Here is a 15,108-nt window from a genome sequence, read left to right as displayed (position 1 = left end):
AAACCCTTCAATATCCCCAGTGAAGTGACTATCCTCCAATAATACACAGAGATAAAACAAATCCTCCTACCAAAGTTGTACCTGTTTATCTGCACCCTCTCTCCTCTACAGCCATTCAAAGTCCAGAATTCACACAGCATTTCTCATCCCCAGCAGGCGGGAGGGGGGGGGGGGCTGGGATTTGATGCCACAGACTGCATGGCACAGAGAACAGACTTATCATCAGGGACATTTGGGGAAGTTGGTATCATTTGCATTTAAAAAGGAGCCAAAACAACTATGTGATAATAAATGGCTTCATATCACTTGCCTACTGCACACTTTACCCCCCCTCCTGCCCAGGCCAATCTTCAGCTTTCAGCGCTGTCACACTTTGAATGACAATTACGCGGTCATCCTACACTGTACCTAAACTACATTTTTATCATTTTTTTTCACACAAATAGAGCTTTCTTTTGGTGGTTTGTTATAAAGCTTTGCAAACAAGTAATTTTTCTCCTTCACTGACGGCCACTTATGAGGCTGCACTGGTGGAGGCACTGATGAGGCGGCACTGGTGGGGGCACTGATGAGGCGGCACTGGTGGGGGCACTGATGAGGCGGCACTGGTGGGGGCACTTATGAGGCGGCACTGATGAGGCGGCACTGGTGGGGGCACTGATGAGGCGGCACTGGTGGGGGCACTGATGAGGCGGCACTGGTGGGGGCACTGATGAGGCGGCACTGATGAGGCGGCACTGGTGGGGGCACTGATGATGCGGCACTGATGAGGCGGCACTGGTGGGGGCACTGATGAGGCGGCTCCGGTGGGGGGCACTGATGAGGCGGCACTGGTGGGGGCACTGATGAGGCGGCACTGGTGGGGGCACTGATGAGGCGGCACTGGTGGGGGCACTGATGAGGCGGCTCCGGTGGGGGGCACTGATGAGGCGGCACTGGTGGGGGCACTGATGAGGCGGCACTGGTGGGGGCACTGATGAGGTGGCACTGATGAGGCGGCACTGGTGGGGGCACTGATGAGGCGGCTCCGGTGGGGGGCACTGATGAGGCGGCACCGGTGGGGGCACTGATGAGGCGGCACCGGTGGGGGGCACTGATGAGGTGGCACCGGTGGGGGGCACTGATGAGGCGGCACCGGTGGGGGGCACTGATGAGGCGGCACTGGTAGGGGGCACTGATGAGGCGGCACCGGTAGGGGGCACTGATGAGGCGGCACCGGTGGGGGGCACTGATGAGGCGGCACCGGTGGGGGGCACTGATGAGGCGGCACCGGTGGGGGGCACTGATGAGGCGGCACCGGTGGGGGGCACTGATGAGGCTGCACTTATGAGGCTGTACTGATGAGGCTGCACTTATGAGGCTGTACTGATGAGGCGGCACCAGTGGGGGCACTGATGAGGGGGCACTGGTGGGCACCGATGAGGCTGCACTGGTGGGCGACAATGGTGAGCACTGTTGGGACTGCACTGATATTCAGTGTAGATGTCTCTTTCACACAAGCCAGTTATCAGCTCTCCTCTCCTCTCATGCGGTCAATGTAAGGAAAAAAAAAAAAAAAAAAAGCTGATCACCGGCTTGTGTTTACAATGTGATCAACGGTCATTGGACACAGACGATCATGTAAGTAAAGGGCCGCTGTCATTGGCCCTTTATTCTGATCAGCGGAGTCCGAAGGACACATGGCATGCTGCCCCTGGGCAATGAAAGTGCATCTTCCCGGAAAAGTAAGCCCTCGCCGTAGCGGTCATTCTGTAATAGCGCGGGCGTGAAGGGGTTAAATAAAGACCATTTTTTTTTTGGCATGATTAGCCATATTTTAATATATATATGTTATATTTAGTGACCCGGGGACGCTCCTCCTCTACACGGTATATGATTGGATCCCGGCACTCGTCTTCATGAATGGAGGAGGGGGGAGGGTGTCGGAATGTGAAGTGAAGCCTGGAAGGTATTATTACTTATTTGCTGATAAACATGGAGATCGGACACATCGCTGCACAGAAATCAAATAAATCCCCAATAAATGTCCCGGAATTATCACCCCGAAAGAGGCAATTTTTCTACATTAAATCCGACGACAAAAACACGTAAAATCTCGGCGAGTGCCAAGAAGAATCGGCAGACGGATCGTTTCCTCCTCGACAAATGAGCTCCATTTCTGTCCGAACACGAATCCTCCGAGGACTGGGAGGAGATTGTTGTTTTAGTGACTTACACAGAGAAGAGATAATGAAAATGCCGAGGGCTGGGCTGCTCCCCGCAACTAAATGAAGGGATAGAAAAAAAGTGACACATTGTTCCTTTACACCGAAAGACATTAACAATGGATCACGTGATCGGAACGAATCTGAACTGACGAACCAGGAAAAAGACGCACATTTGGCGACACGCGTCTGTGCGCTCTCCGCCCCCGGACCTCCGTCCACTAGGAGTGACCTGTCCTGCCTGCAACCAACCAGATCTCAGCACCACAGGAAATCAGAGATCCATCATCAGCCAATCCCATGATGACCTTCCGGATCCGCACATTCTGTTCCCGCATTCTCACAGATTGCGGAGCGTTTTATAGCGCAGCGCCCCCGGAGGACAAATATGGAATTTAAAGTGATTGTAAAGTCTATTTTTTTTTTAAAAACAACAAACATGATATACTTACCTGCTCTGTGTAATGGTTTTGCACAGAGCAGCCCGGCTCCTCCTCTTCACTGCTCCTGGCCCCTCCCTCCTGTTGAGTGGCCCCCTCAGCCAGCAGCTTGCTGTGGGGGGGGGGAGCCACCTGAGCGGAATTGCAGCTCAGCCCCGCCCGCTCTCTCTACTGATTGGGTAACTGACTTTGAGTGACAGCCACGGGAGCCAATGGTGCTGCTGCTGTGTCTCAGACAATCAGGAGGGATTCTCCTCTACCTTTGAAAACGTGAGATAAAAAAATTAAAAAAATTATATTATATAAAATGTTTTATAAAAATATATCTCATTACATTTTTTTTTTTTTTTTTTTTTTAAAGCATAATAAAAAAATAAAGTTTACATCCAGTCCCCGCTGTCCTTGCCTAAGGTGATCCTCAGCTGTCAAGGCATCGGAATTTGATTCCCCACGGCTCTCCTCTCTCTTCTCCATGCAGTGCTACTGGGATGGACCAGATGGATTGTGATTGGCCAGCACCGTTACATGGATGGTGCCCAATGGGGGGATCTGGGGGGGCTGCTGCATCACAGGAGGTTTTTCACCTTAATGCATAGAACGTATTAAGGTGACAAACCTTGGAGGGTTTACAAACCTTTGGACGTGAGTTTGCTCCCCCCCCCCCCCACCCCCATTTTTGTTGCAGGGGTTGCCCAAAATCTGACTTGTATCTTAGAGCGGACTTCTGGGAAAAAAAAATCAATGAGCCAATCACACAAGCAGGAAGTGATGTTTCTGGGGGGGAGGGACCCTGTATACCCTTCTGTGTACAGAGCGCCTCCAGGTGGCCATATTGCATTTTACAGAAAATGACAGCGACTGCAGATTAACAAAGGAAAAGGGAATTTTTATTTTATTTTTTATTTTTTAATTACAATATGACTTCTGTAGCAATTATATACACGAGGGAGGCGCCAAAAATTATCGGCCAAAAATAGGAGTTATCGGCTGAAAAAAAAACAAAAAGGTGCCAGTAATGGCCAAAAATAAATTTATATTCATTTACTTTCATGATATTAATTAAAAAGTTGAACATAATACAAGTATATATTTAAAAAAAAAAAAAAGTGTATCTTTTTTTTTAAAATATAGAATTGTATTATGTTCAACTTTTTAATTAATATCATGAAATATGAATTTTTATTTTCAGCCATTACTGGCCCTTTTTTTTTTTTTTTTTTAACTGTCCATTTGGTTTTGGATTTCAGCCAACTGCATCCTGAACTTTCGGCTTCGGTACAGAATCTTACATTTTGGTGCACTACTAATATACACTAGATTATTTTTTTTTCTGATATTTTTGTTTCCCACAGAAATGGCGTTACCCTTTAAGAGCTAATGCAAACCGCCCCCCCTCCCCCCCCTGTAAACTATACCCCAGTTGTGGCTCCAGTTTTAGGGCCACACAGGGTCCCTACACCAAGCAAAAGGGACATCTTGCCTTGACCATGTGCATTGAGGTAAAAAAAAAAAGAATAAAATAAAAAAAAGCAGCAGTGGGTTTTTCTTTATTAGTACCAATGAGTGATCTGCAGTAGCGCAGGGGGCAACAATAAAACACATTGCAATACATACATTACAATGCAAGACCGTACCGGGGGGGGGGGGGCCCTTTGATGGCATCAGGAGGAGACTTCCTGGCCGAACGATAAGAACAAAGACTCCAGAGCCCTCCATACAGCAAGGAGACCCGCCCACTGAAGGGTGGCTGTGAGGAAATGGAGGACGGCACCACCAAAGCAGAAGAAGTCCAACCCAAGACATCACCGGCACACCGTATTCAGACCACACCGGACATTTCATGGTCATCTACAAAAAGCGACAAACGTTTCAAGGCCGCTAAGCGCCCCCCTTTCTCAGGCAATGGTGACCGCGCTCCTGGCCAAAAAACAGAGACAGGACCAAACCAAAAAATATTTTAGGCGGAGTTCTCTTTAATTTTTGCTTCATATATAGAAAAGCCTTCTAAGTATACAGAAAAATATTGCAGAACCTCTGATTGGTGATTAAAGCAGAACTTCTCTCAATCACCATTATTTGTAACCGTTGTCCTGCTATCATTAGTAAATAGATAGAAGGAAGATTATATTTACTTGGTTTACACTTTTCTTTTTTAACATTTCTTCAGTGTCTTCCTGGTTTCTGGCCTGGGCCAAAATGAGGTCATACATACCACAGATCTTCACAGGAGGAGGGGCTTTATCAGCTAAGCACACCCTCCTGTCTGCATGCCCAAGCTAAGGGCTCATGGATTCCAGGAAGTAAAATGCTACATGAATCATCTGCCCTTACTCAAGATGGCTGCAGCTAGAAATGCTGGAGGGGTGTTTTTGAAAGTGATTTCTCAGGAAAATTAAGCAAGAAGACATGGATGAAGGGAGGGAGACATGGAGAGAGGTGGATGGAGACACGGAGGGACGGGTGGATGGAGACACGGAGGGACGGGTGGATGGAGACACGGAGGGACGGGTGGATGCAGACACGGAGGGACGGGTGGATGGAGACACGGAGGGACGGGTGGATGGAGACACGGAGGGACAGGTGGATGGAGACACGGAGGGACGGGTGGATGGAGACGCGGAGGGACGGTTGGATGGAGACACGGAGGGACGGGTGGATGCAGACACGGAGGGACGGGTGGATGGAGACACGGATGGACGGAGACATGGATGGACGGAGACATGGATGGACGGAGACATGGATGGACGGAGACATGGATGGACGGGTGGACAGAGACATGGATGGACGGGTGGACAGAGACATGGATGGACGGGTGGACAGAGACATGGAGGGACAGAGACATGGATGAATGGGTGGATGGAGACATGGATAGACGGGTGGATGGAGACATGGATAGACGGGTGGATGGAGACATGGATAGACGGGTGGATGGAGACATGGATAGACGGGTGGATGGAGACATGGATAGACGGGTGGATGGAGACATGGATAGACGGGTGGATGGAGACATGGATAGACGGGTGGATGGAGACATGGATAGACGGGTGGATGGAGACATGGATAGACGGGTGGATGGAGACATGGATAGACGGGTGGATGGAGACATGGATAGACGGGTGGATGGAGACATGGATAGACGGGTGGATGGAGACGTGGATGGACGGAGACGTGGATGAATGAGTGTATGGAGACGTGGAGGGACGGGTGGATGGAGACGTGGAGGGACGGGTGGATGGAGACACGAGGGACGGGTGGATGGAGACACGGAGGGACGGGTGGATGGAGACACGGAGGGACGGGTGGATGGAGACACGGAGGGACGGGTGGATGGAGACACGGAGGGACGGGTGGATGGAGACACGGAGGGACGGGTGGATGGAGACACGGAGGGACGGGTGGATGGAGACACGGAGGGACGGGTGGATGGAGACACGGAGGGACGGGTGGATGGAGACACGGAGGGACGGGTGGATGCAGACACGGAGGGACGGGTGGATGCAGACACGGAGGGACGGGTGGATGCAGACACGGAGGGACGGGTGGATGGAGACATGGATGGACGGAGACATGGATGGACGGGTGGACGGAGACATGGATGAATGAGTGGATGGAGACATGGGTGGACGGAGACATGGAGGGACAGAGACATGGATGAATGAGTGGATGGAGACATGGATAGACGGGTGGATGGAGACATGGATAGACGGGTGGATGGATGGAGACATGGATAGACGGGTGGATGGAGACATGGATAGACGGGTGGATGGAGACATGGATAGACGGGTGGATGGAGACATGGATAGACGGGTGGATGGAGACATGGATAGACGGGTGGATGGAGACATGGATAGACGGGTGGACGGAGACATGGATGGACGGAGACGTGGATGAATGAGTGGATGGAGACGTGGAGGGACGGGTGGATGGAGACGTGGAGGGACGGGTGGATGGAGACGTGGAGGGACGGGTGGATGGAGACGTGGAGGGACGGGTGGATGGAGACGTGGAGGGACGGGTGGATGGAGACGTGGAGGGACGGGTGGATGGAGACGTGGAGGGACGGGTGGATGGAGACGTGGAGGGACGGGTGGATGGAGACGTGGAGGGACGGGTGGATGGAGACGTGGAGGGACGGGTGGATGGAGACCTGGAGGGACGGGTGGATGGAGACGTGGAGGGACGGGGGGATGGAGACGTGGAGGGACGGGGGGATGGAGACGTGGAGGGACGGGGGGATGGAGACGTGGAGGGACGGGGGGATGGAGACGTGGAGGGACGGGGGGGATGGAGACACGGAGGGACGGGGGGATGGAGACACGGATGGAGACATGAATGAATGGGTAGGTGGGGGAGCTTGGTGAGAATATTACAAATGAATTAAATATTGCTATATAAGTTTGTGGAGCTCAGACACAGTTCAGTTCCACGTTAAACACTGCAAGATATTAGAAGGGAGAGCCGCAGCCAAGTAGGCGGAACCCCGGGAACATGGCGGAACAATTAGGATGGTTCTAGTGGATTGTTGTGTACAGAACACCTGCTGGTAATCAGCCGCTATCTGCAAATCATTGTGAGATGTCTGAATATTCATCGAATCACTCAGAGATCGGCTTTTACTCCGGGAGCACAGCGATTCTCTCACTGGACACGGGGGGCTGAGCAGAGGACAAGGACTGTGAAGACAGAACAGGAGAGTTTGGCACCTTCAGTCCAATGACAGGCTTTGCTGATTTTTAATACAAAGAAGGCATCATGACCCTCTGCATGTTCCCATACACACCTACAGTTCAGTCCATATATATTTGGACACAGGCACAATTTTAGATTTTTTCATGTATTTACCAAAACATATTCAAATATTCAAGCTCTAGTTATATAATGGATATGGGGTGAAAGGTCACACTCTCAGGTAAAATTTGAGGGTATGTACATCCAAATCTGAGGAAGGGTTTAGGAATTACAGCTCTTAAGAATAGCTATCCCCACTTTTTCAAGGGGCCAAAAGTAATTGGACGATTGAATGAAAAGCTGTTTCATGGCCAGGTGTGGACTACTCCTTCGTTATTTCTAAATCAATGAAGCAGGTAGAAGGTCTGGAGATGATTCCAAGTGTGGTATTTGCATTTGGAATCTATTGCTGTGAACCTACATCAAAGGAGCTGTCCATACAAGTGAAACAGGCCATTGTAAGGCTTGAAAAACAAAACAAATCCATCAGAGAGACGGCCACTCCTATTGTTGCTGCTAAATCAACAGTTTTGTACATTCTGAGGAAAGAAGAACGCACTGGTGAGCTCAACAACATAAAAAGACCTGGCACTCCACAGAAGACAACAGTGGTGGATGATCGCAGGATCCTCTCTATGGTAAAGAAAAACCCATTCACAACATCCAGACAAGTGAAACGACACTCTCCAGGAGGTGGAGACAAGTGAAGGACACTCTCCAGGAGATGGAGAGAAGTGAATGACACTCTCCAGGAGGTGGAGAGAAGTGAAGGACACTCACCAGGAGGTGGAGACAAGTGAAGGACACTCACCAGGAGGTGGAGACAAGTGAAGGACACTCACCAGGAGGTGGAGACAAGTGAAGGACACTCACCAGGAGGTGGAGACAAGTGAAGGACACTCTCCAGGAGGTGGAAACAAGTGAAGGACACTCTCCAGGAGGTGGGCGTATCTTTGTCAAAGTCTACAATCAAGAGAAGACTTCACTAGAGAAAATACAGAAGGTTCACCACAAGGTGCAAACCATTCATAAGCCTGAAGAATAGAAAAGCCAGAATAGACTGCCAAAAAAAAAAAAAAAAATCAAAAAAGCCAGATCAGTACTGGAAAAGCATTCTTTGGACGGAAGAAACTAAGATTAATCTATACCAGAATGACGGGAAGAAAAAAAGTGTGGAGAAGGCTTGGAAAAGCTCATGATCCAAAAGCATACAACGTCATCTGTGGTCACATGGTGGAGCTTGCAGTGTGATGGCATGGGCATGCATGGCTAGGGTCGGTGCTACCACTAGGCAAACTAGGCAGGGACTGGTGTTCCTACTCTCTTTTCTCTGCAAGCAACAAGTCTCAGCATCAGCAGGCAGCCGCCGCTTCATTCACATATTGTGTCAGAGGTGCAGCAGCGACGGAGGACTGTGTCTGTGTCCCGAATGAATGGAAGCAAGTAAACATTCACAGATGGGCGCTGGTGAGGCTGCACTGGATGGGCGCTGGTGAGGCTGCACTGGATGGGCGCTGGTGAGGCTGCACTGGATGGGCGCTGGTGAGGCTGCACTGGATGGGCGCTGGTGAGGCTGCATTTTAGGGGGCGCTATATGAAAAAGGTGGGGTGTACATGGGCTGGGCAAAGGAGGTGGTGCCAGGCGTGTAGCCGGGGGGGGGGGGGGGGGGGGGGCAAAATAAGGTCTCGCCTAGGGTGTCATAAAACCTTGCAGCAGCCCTCAGCATGGCTTCCAGTGGCACTGGGTCGTTGGTGGTTATTGACAATGTGACAGAAGCAGCCGGATGAATTCTGTGGTGTTTAGAGATATACTGTCAGCCCAGATTCAGCCAATGATTGGACGGCGCTTCACAGTACAGATGGACAATAATCCAAAACACACTGCAAAAGCCACCCAGGAGCTTTTGAAGGAAAAGAAGTGGAATATTCTGCAATGGCCGAGTCAATCACCTGATCTCATCCTAATTGAGCATTTCACTTGCTGAAGGCAAAACTAAAGGCAGAAAGAGCCGCAAACAAAGAACAACTGAAGACATCTGCAGGTAGAGCCTGGCAAAAAAAAAAAAAATCAGTCTTTGGTGATGTTCATGGGCTCCAGACTTTAGGCACTCATTACCAGTAAAGGATTCTCAACAAAATATTACAAATGTACATTTATCATTATATTCATTTGTCCAATTACATTTGAGCCCCTGAAAATGGGGGGGGGGGGGGCTGTGTATAAAAACGGTTGCAGTTCCTAAAATTTGTACTTGATATTTATGTTCAACCCCTTGAATTAAAGCTGAAAGTCCGCACTTCAAATTAATTTGGAATGTTTCATTTTCATGTTATTCTGGTGGCATACAGAGCCAAAAGTATGAGAATTGTGCCCGTGTCCAAATATAGATGGACCTAACTGTATATATAGTGCAAGACTAATAATAGGCAGGATTTAAAGAGGGTCCAACAAATTTCAGCTAGACATGCATGTTTATGTACCAAACAGGAATAGCCGGCACCAGCCTAGTCTTAGACCAATCCTGCAGCTCGAACAATCTGGCTTGAATCCACCCAGAATTCAAACCGTGGGTGGCCCTATCGGCACCACCTAGCTCAGCTCAACAAAACTGGACTTAAAAACCAAAAGGAACCAAATGCAATATTGTCATCCTTTTAGATGAATTCACTGTTCAGGTATTCAAACTGCCAAAAGGTGCAGCAGCTACCTGAATACCATAGTCACATCCAACATGGCAGTAGCCAGGGAACTGACAGCATGCAACAGGAGAATTTGGTTGGTCGCAGGCCGATCGGTAAGTAGAGCTTGGATTTTTCCTTGGCCTTTTTGTGACATATGTTGCCCTCCAATGCTCCTTGCTGCATAGGCCAGTGGCTAACTTTCTGTACTGTTGATATATTGGTCAGGCAACGCTCTGAGACCTTTGCAGCCATAGCGCTATGTGCTGGGTGTTCAGTGCGCCCTTGTACCTTTGAGGAGTGGGCTCCCTCCAGCCCATCTGCCCTCTATCCATCCATCAGAATGCATGTGCTTCCACTGAGGTAGGGAATACAGGAAACAGGGTGCCATGCCGGGGCTATGTAGCTTACGCATGTATTTGCAAATGTGTGCAGAACCCCTGTTTTTAACACATACTGTTGGATAGGACAATTTGGTTGGCCTAAGGCTGTCGGTAAGTAGAGCTTGGATTTTTCCTTGGCCTTTGTTTGACATGTTCTCCTCCAATGCTCCTTGCTGCAAAGGCCAGTTATAGGTGGGGGCATTTGCTAACTTTTTGTACAGCATGCAACACGACAGCAGCCAGGGAACTGCCAGCATGCAACACGGCAGCAGCCAAGGAACCGCCAGCACGCAACACGGCGGCAGCCAAGGAACCGCCAGCACGCAACACGGCGGCAGCCAAGGAACCGCCAGCATGCAACACGGCGGCAGCCAAGGAACCGCCAGCACGCAACACGGCGGCAGCCAAGGAACCGCCAGCAAGCAACACGGCAGCAGCCAAGGAACCGCCAGCACGCAACACGGCGGCAGCCAAGGAACCGCCAGCACGCAACACGGCGGCAGCCAAGGAACCGCCAGCATGCAACACGGCAGCAGTCAAGGAACTGCCAGGATTCAACACGGCAGCAGTCAAGGAACTGCTGGCATGCAACATGGTAGCACCCAAGGAACTGCCAGGATTCAACACGGGAGCAGCCAAGGAACTGCCAGCATACAACACGGCAGCAGCCAAGGAACTGCCAGCATGCAACACGGCAGCAGCCAAGGAACTGCCAGCATGCAACACGGCAGCAGCCAAGGAACTGCCAGCATGCAACACGGCAGCAGCCAAGGAACTGCCAGCATGCAACACGGCTGCAGCCAAGGAACTGCCAGCATGCAACACGGCTGCAGACTGATTTATGGCTCAGTTCCACATGAACTCCATGCTAAGCAGTCTTCTGCTATTCCTGTGACCTGACTTGCTTGTCAGGACAGTAGCTGTTCTTGACCGGAACACAGGTCAATGTTCAATTAGGTAGTGTATGTCCTTAGGAACAGGAAAACCTGATAACAATCCAAGTATCATCGGCTGTATCAGGTGACAAACATCGCATTCTCCTCATCTTTGGTTAAAGCCAGGGGTAGACAACTCCCGCATTGGTGAGACTACAAATCCCATCATGCCTCTGGGGGTCATGTGTGTGGCTGCCAAGAGTCCTGCAATGCCTCATGGGACTTATAGTTTCACCACAGCTGGACTGCGGAGGTTGCCTACCCCTATGACTAGGTCTAGGTGGCCTGCCCTTTGTCTAAGCTGTATAAAGAAATCCCGCTGTGCACAGACGTAGGATGAAAACGCACGGAGACTCAAATATTGACACAATGCAGTGTTATGTCTCACTGAAGAGGATAAATAAATTATAAGACGGGCTGGAGTATCATTTCCTTCAGGAAAGGGATTTCAGCTCCTCGGTTATTTTTTATTTATCATTCCCAAGAAGACCATTAACAAAAGCTTCAATCGACAAAAGAATAAAATAACTGAAAGCCCAACTAAAGCCGGCGTGTGTCTTCTACATATCCGTCTGGAAACCCAACCAATGATGCAAATGATTTTTTACTTCTGTAAGAGGGCGACGGGCAAGAGTGAAAACAGAAGAGTGCCTCCGTTCCCACCTTCCAGAAGCACTCCAACAAGAGAGTTTAGGGACCAAGATGGCGGGACACGGGGAGTTCAGGGATGGAGGGACGCAGGAAGATCGGGCATGGAAGGGACGCGGGAAGATCGGGCATGGAAGGGACGCGGGAAGATCAGGGAATGGAAGGGACAGGGGAAGATCGGGCATGGAAGGGACAGGGGAAGATCGGGCATGGAAGGACGCGGAAAGATCGGGCATGGAAGGGACGCGGGAAGATCGGGGGATGGAAGGGATGCGGGAAGATCGGGCATGGAAGGGACGCGGGAAGATCGGGCATGGAAGGGACACGGAAAGATCAGGCATGGAAGGGACGCGGAAAGATCAGGCATGGAAGGGACGCGGAAAGATCAGGCATGGAAGGGACGCGGAAAGATCGGGCATGGAAGGGACGCGGGAAGATCGGGCATGGAAGGGACGCGGGAAGATCGGGCATGGAAGGGATGCGGGAAGATCGGGCATGGAAGGGAGGCGGGAAGATCGGGCATGGAAGGGACGCAAGAAGATTGGGGGATGGAGGAACGCAGGAGGAAGATCGGGGGATGGAAAAACGCAGGGGGAGGATCGGAGGATGGAGAAACGCAGGGGGAAGATCGGGGGATGGAGAAATGCAGGGGGAAGATCGAGGGATGGAGAAACGCAGGGGGAAGATCGAGGGATGGAGAAACGCCGGAAGATCGGGGGATGGAGAAACGCAGGAGGAAGATCGGTGCATGGAGGGACAGGGGAAGTTTGGGCATGGAGGAACTGGGGAAAATCGGGCATGGAGGGACGGGACAGGGGAAGATCGGGGATGGAGGGATGGGACGGGGGAAGATCGGGGGATGGAGGGACGGGACAGGGGAAGATTGGGGGATGGAGGGACGGGACAGGGGAAGATCGGGGATGGAGGGACGGGACGGGGGAAGATCGGGGAATGGAGGGACAAGACAGGGGAAGATCGGGGGATGGAGGGACAAGACAGGGGAAGATCGGGGGATGGAGGGACAGGGGAAGATCGGGGGGTAGCATTTTTAAAACTTAAAGCATAGTTCCACTCAAGAGTGAAAATTCCACTTATTCGTCCTCTCCCCACCTCCGGTGCCACATTTGGGGGGGGGGGACGGGTACCTGTTTTTGACAGGTACCTGTCCCCACTTCCGGAAGACGGGGCCGCGGCACGTTTCTCAGAAGTTCGGCTCCCTCCTCCTTCCTCCGCCACCAGACCAATTGGAAAGCACAGTGGCTGCACCCATCAGCCAATCCGAAGATTGGTTTGGGGTGCTGACATTGCCGGCTCCCTGGACAGGTAAGTGCCCATATATTAAAAGTCAGCAGCAGTGGACCTCCCTTCTCACTACCAGGGCCCAGTTGTATAATCTTTGCACACAAGAGCCGAAGAATGCCCCGGAAATGACGAGTTGCCCGAATTCACTCTGTTACAATTGCCGTAACTGACAAATGTTCTATTTCATCACAGCTTGACGATGAAACCACATGAAATATAACTACAGCTTCTGGAATGGTGTTCTACTAATATAATAATATCCCGGGGCCATTAAAGTCAGCTAAACTTTCCTAAGACAAGGTAATATCTCCACCGCCGGTGTCGCAATCCTCAGCAGAAGGCGAAGGGCGTTCCCAACTTCAGGATTAGTCCTGCCGGAGATGTGCGGCGAGGTCAAGGAGAACGTTGTATCATGCCATACCTAACCCATTATGAATCTCTGGAACCTGAAGAGCGACTCCATGCAGCAAAGAAAGCGATCGTGCCAGTTCACAAACTCTTCATACACGGATGTGCTCAAAAGCTTGCCTCCCCCGGCAGACATGGTGACATTTTGGCATCGATGGAAATTCTGACTGATCATGTCTTATTTAAGGATAGTGATGATATGAAGCCATTTATTATCACTTATTGTTATGATTCACTAAAGGAGCCAAACAACTAACAGAAATCCCCCAAATGTCCCTGATGAAACGGCCCCCCCCGAATGTTTAGCCGTAGTACAGACACACAAGGGTTAAAATGCCAATTAAAGGACAATTTCCCACATTTGTGGTGTCTGTGTATAAATAGTTACCGAGTTTGTTCGCTCTCATGTGGATGCACTGAGCAGACTAGATACTGAGCCATGGGGAGCAGAAACGAACTGTAAAAAGACCTGCGTAAGAAGGTACCATATATACTTGAGTATAAGGCGACCAGAATATAAGCCGAGTCACCTAATTTTACCACAAAAAACTGGGAAAACGTATTGACTCGAGTATAAGCCTGGGGTGAGAAATGCGCAGCTACTGTAAGTGGAAAAGAGGGTCAACAATGCCAGTCTGCAGCCTCACTGTGCCCAATTGCAGCCATAGGTCCCGCAAACTTCAAACTCGGTAGTTAAGGGGTCCTAGATGTCCCCCTAGCTGCAGACAAAATTTGGAGTCTCTGGACCCAAAGGGTCCCGAAATTACATTGCTGCAGATGGACACAGTTGACCGAATTTGGAAATCTCCTGTTCTAAGCCCCAGTATGTCCGCGCTAGGAGTCCGGGGCTTAGAAATCGCCTGAGCTGAATGTCCAAAACGTAGCCTGTCAGGAGTGACGTTTTGGAGCATTTTAATTGGTCAGCACCATCAGATTAGCTGCGCCAACCAATCAGCAGCCGCATAGCCTGTCCTGTCGAGGTGATTTCTAACTCCTGACGCGGATATACCGGGGCTTAGAACGGGAGATTGCTGCGGTCCAGGTCACCTGGGGGACCAGGAGGGGATCCTGTGTAAGTTCACCTTACAGATTTTTCTGTAAAGATGAACTTACACTTTAATATCATCGAGCCGCTCTGGGGAGATCTCAAACGTGCGGTTCATGCAAGGCTTCCAAAGACCTTGCATGACCTGCAGGCATTTTGCAAAGGCAAATGGTCAGCTAGACCACCTGCAAGAGTTTGGGGCCCTCAGGCAACTATTACAAAAGATGGCACCCTGTCCTTGATGCTAAAAGGGGGTAATACACAGTATTAAGAACTAAGGGGGGTGCAGACTTTTGAACAGGGGTAATTTCATTGGTTTACATGTTGCCATGTTTT

The 15,108-nt window shown here is 50.5% G+C and overlaps 1 protein-coding gene across 4 annotated transcripts in view; it reads right to left on the bottom strand.

Moving 5' to 3' along the window:
• The window catches only part of EDA (ectodysplasin A), a 94,986-nt gene that overhangs the window by 45,489 nt on the left and 34,389 nt on the right, over positions 1 to 15,108 (bottom strand). The window lies entirely within an intron of this gene.

Source organism: Aquarana catesbeiana, linkage group LG09 (assembly GCF_042186555.1).
Source record: "Aquarana catesbeiana isolate 2022-GZ linkage group LG09, ASM4218655v1, whole genome shotgun sequence".
NCBI lineage: Eukaryota > Metazoa > Chordata > Amphibia > Anura > Ranidae > Aquarana > Aquarana catesbeiana.
The sequence above is the reverse complement of the archived record's forward strand: the minus strand, read 5'-3'. Positions and strand labels throughout refer to the sequence as shown.